This window comes from Phytophthora infestans, genomic scaffold, assembly GCF_000142945.1.
Source record: "Phytophthora infestans T30-4 supercont1.305 genomic scaffold, whole genome shotgun sequence".
Lineage (NCBI taxonomy): Eukaryota > Oomycota > Peronosporomycetes > Peronosporales > Peronosporaceae > Phytophthora > Phytophthora infestans.
In genome coordinates this window covers 5651-9270 of record NW_003303454.1, presented here as the reverse complement: position 1 = coordinate 9270, position 3620 = coordinate 5651, and positions in this window count along the sequence as shown.

Sequence of the window (3620 nt, the reverse complement as noted above, 5' to 3'; positions counted from 1 at the left end):
ACGGGACCGCTGTGCCTGGTTACTCGTCGGCTAACCTTGGAGGAGCTCCTTGGAGCGGCCCTAACGGAAGTTATGGCAGTAACTACGCCTCTGGGTACAGTCATCCCGCGCCGTCGGCTGCAGTGGTGCCTTTCGGGATGCCTACTAGCGCTATCCGCATGATTCAGCCGTTCTACTCTGATGGAGCGTCGGTCGAGAAGGCGAAGACATTCTGGGACTCTTTTGAGCGTGCTACAGTGGGTCTGGAGGAATCCATTCGTCTCAGTGCTTTCCGCGAGTGCCTGAAGGGCAAGACTGGTGAGGATTGGTGGACGTACTCTCGTATCAACTCTTTTGATACTCTCCGGACCCGGTTCCATAACCAGTTTATCTGCCAGACCCCGTTGCAGCTGATCGAGAAGCTACAGAACACTAAGCGTCCTCGAGGAATGTCCGCCGAAGTGTGGGGCGACATGATCTCGGGCTTGTGTGACGACGCTCAGTGTTACGACGAGCAAATACGCTACCAGTACTTCCTAACGGGACTACGAAACAAGCAGTGGAGAGCCGCTCTCGACGGAAGTATGATTGACTCTATCCGTGGTGCTGTAACGCAGTTACTGTTCAAGAACATGCATCTCCCTTCTGACCACGACGATGAGTTCGAGAACACTTCGACGATTCACACCGAGAACTCTGCTTTGGAACGGATGATGAACATGATGCAACAGACCCAGAATTTGCTAGTGCAACAACAGCAACAGCAGCAACAGTTGCTGGAACGTCCTCTGGCTGCTGCTTACCCGGCTCCTGCCATGAATGTGGCTGCTGCTTACTCTCCTGCTGCTCAGAGTGTTCCGATACCTCAGGCTCAACCGGCCGCGACCACCCCTACTACCCCGTTCCGTGGCGTTCGTCATGGCCCGGACTTGTACACTCAAGACGGTCAGATTGTGTGTGGTAGGTGTCACGTTCTTGGATGTAACCGGCTCAACTGTCGCCGAGGTAGGGCGACTTGCACCAACTGTAAGGCTGCGGGTCATATCAGCGTCGAGTGTGAACATCCTCCTACGAACGGTTATCGGAACAACCCGCCGAGGAACGGTCGTAAGTGTTTCTTGTGTGACGAACCTGGTCACTTGCTTTCGGACTGTCCTTTGAAGGCGTCTCTGAAGACTCTTGGACTGCCCCTCAAGTGTCTACACCAGTCCAAGGACAAGCGCCCCGACAGCAGTGATGGGGGTGAGAGGGAGGGGAAGGGAGTGTCGCTCCTTCCTCTTGTCAATGGAACGACACAAGTAGGAACACTTTGAACTCCTTGGAGGAGTCGGCCGCGAGGTATGAAGTGCGTCCTATGCTGGGTGGAGTGAAACCCACCGTGTTGGATAAGTGTGAATCGCCTGAAAAAAGAGAGTGTGTAACTGGAAAAGTAGAGCAAGGAATACCTATGACCTTTGGAGCCCTCGAGCCCGTACGAGACGGTGCGTCGATGGTCCCCGGAGCAAGCCAAGAGTGGAGTGTGGAACGAGAAAGTGCAGTGCAAGAGAGTGCCGAAGAAGAAGACAGTAACAGTAACGAGATGAGTGGCCGACGCAACGAGAAAACAATAACTGAGGAACCGTGTTACCTGCGAGAGATAAAACTACAACCTGAGAACGCAGTGGAACGAGGAGCCCCAATAGTGAAGATAACTACGAGAATGTGGAGTCGAGTGTGAGTAAGCTCGCTAACATCATTAACGACCCGAGGAGTCACCTGGGTCGGAGTGGACACAGTCAAGAAAAGAGAGAAGTGTTCGTTCAAACCCAACCGGAAGAGCCTATAGTCGCTGAGGAAGGCATTCCAGACGGTAGCGTTGAACTAGAAAGAACGGACTCGGAGACTAGCCTGGAAGAGAACACTAGTCCGGAGAGAGACGTTAAAGAGATCGTAATTGCTGCCGAAGAACCTTCGTACGCGCGAGTGTTCTCGAAGGAGGAACTGGATGCCCTACAAGAAGGAAAGGACATTGGAGCAGCTGAAGAGAAGGAGGAATACGACGAAGAGCTCGAAGATAGACTGTTTCCCCTGGACGAGGTCGAGCTGAAACGTAGACAAGCGGAGAACGCTGAACGGTCTAGGGAACTGTCCCTAGCCGAGCTCAGTACACTTCTTGGCGTTCCTGAGGAGAAACTGGAACGGACTCGTGAGTCTTCACCCGGACGGTTGTCTACCCCTGAATACTGGCTGGAGTGGTATCGCAAGACGCTGGCCTCGACGGGCGCGGCCAAGCGTGCCAACCGTAATTTCAAGGAAGAACCCCCGGATCACGTCGGTTCCGTAGTGGCGACCGCCTCGGATGGTCGAGACGAGGGTGGAGGAACCGATCCCCAAGTGTTTCCCCTCAATGAGATTAAGGTGGAAACCACTGTCGATCCCGTAGTGACGACCGACTCGGATGGCCGAGACGAGGGAGGAGGAACCGATCCCAAAGTGTGTCCCCTCAAGGAGATTAAGGTGGAAACCGTTCACTTTCCTGAATCGAGTGGATCAACCCCTGCAGAGGAACCGGAAGTCGTGGACCTTACCGTGATCGAGACCAATATCGCCTTAGACTTCAACCGACAACCGGGTAACCCCTCTGGTGCTTCCGCGGAGGACCACGATGCTCTCATCTCTGACGGAGTAGTGCCTGAGCGGTGGCGTGCTCTAATCTGGCAGACTGTTTATTATTTCGTGAAGACCGAAGAAATTCAGAAAGGATCGCTGTGCCCCGGTTGCCCTGAAGAGTTGAGGACCGAGAAACTGATGGAAGAGGGAAGCGTTCCTGTATGGAAGCAGGACCTTGAGACCAGGACTCGGGACACTCTCAAGCGTTTCCTTGATCCGTCTGCAGTCGAGCTGGAGAATCTGCTGGTGCGGAGAATCATGGAGCTATATAGGAAGGAAGGAGACAAACAGCGCGTGAAGATCATAGAGCGGAGGTCCCCTTGCCGCAAATGTCGTCCGAAAGAACCTGACCCTGAGAAGACACCCCTCGCGAAACGGGTTAGTTTTGACTGTTCATCTCTTTTCAGCCGACGCTCCGAAGCTATTGGGTCACGCTGCTCGTCGGGAGACTCGGAAAATGGTTTGTACGGTTACGTGAGCGTTGTGGCCGACCGACCCGCTCCGAAGAGAAATCCTGGTCTCCGAGAAGTGCCTGACTCTATGGCGGACACCTCGACCGAAGATGACGACTTTGTGGTCCCGAACGGCAAGCGTGTGATTGGATCTGTTGGCGGAGTAGAAGCGTTATCGTGGGGTTTCATAGAAGACACTCCTGCGGAACTACTAATCGACTCGGGAGCAGTAGCGTGTCTGGTGCACAGCCGCGTATTAGCTCGCCTAGGCCTAAGTCACGCTCCAAGGATGCCCTATGTTGGAAGCCTGAAGGGAGTGTCCGGATCCGTTATTTCCATCAGAGGTGTCATTGACCTGCCGGTGACGCTAGGGTCCGTCGAGAGAAGAATTCCGTTCGCAGTCGTCGATATCTTTTCTAAGTGTGGCTTGAAAGGTACAGCAAACAGTGCAGTTTGTTTTGCTAGAATATCTCAAAGCACTGTGTTACTGTAATATCAACGCAATTCTAAATCTCGGGTTACATTACAACCATGTAGTAA